Source organism: Anolis carolinensis, unplaced genomic scaffold, assembly GCF_035594765.1.
Source record: "Anolis carolinensis isolate JA03-04 unplaced genomic scaffold, rAnoCar3.1.pri scaffold_21, whole genome shotgun sequence".
Taxonomy (NCBI): Eukaryota; Metazoa; Chordata; class Lepidosauria; order Squamata; family Dactyloidae; genus Anolis; species Anolis carolinensis.
The window spans coordinates 1,407,490-1,407,912 of NW_026943831.1; positions in this window are offsets into that span (position 1 = coordinate 1,407,490).

The window sequence follows — 423 nt, forward strand, 5'->3', positions numbered from 1 at the left end:
AAATAACCTTCCTTCAGTACTCTTGGATGTAGCTGATCTGGCCCTGGGGACTTGAATTCGTTTATAGCGGCCAGGTGTTCCTGGACAGCTTGTTTCCCTATTTGGGGTTGGATTTCCCCAAATCCTTTGTCCATTCCATGTTGCTGAGGTTGAAGATGGCTTTCTTTTTGTGAGAAGACCGAGGCAAAGAAGGCATTGAGCAGTTCTGCCTTTTCCCTGTCCCCTGTCGCCATCACCCCATCTTCTCCTTGCAGAGGCCCTATCGCCTCCTTTTTCTTCCTTTTTCTACCAACGTAAGCAAAAAAGCCTTTTTTGTTGTTTTTTATGTACCTGGTAAGCCTGAGCTCATTTTGCGCTTTGGCCTTGCTTGTTGTTGTTATTATTATTATTCACCTTGCTCTAACACACAAACTCCACGGCAGG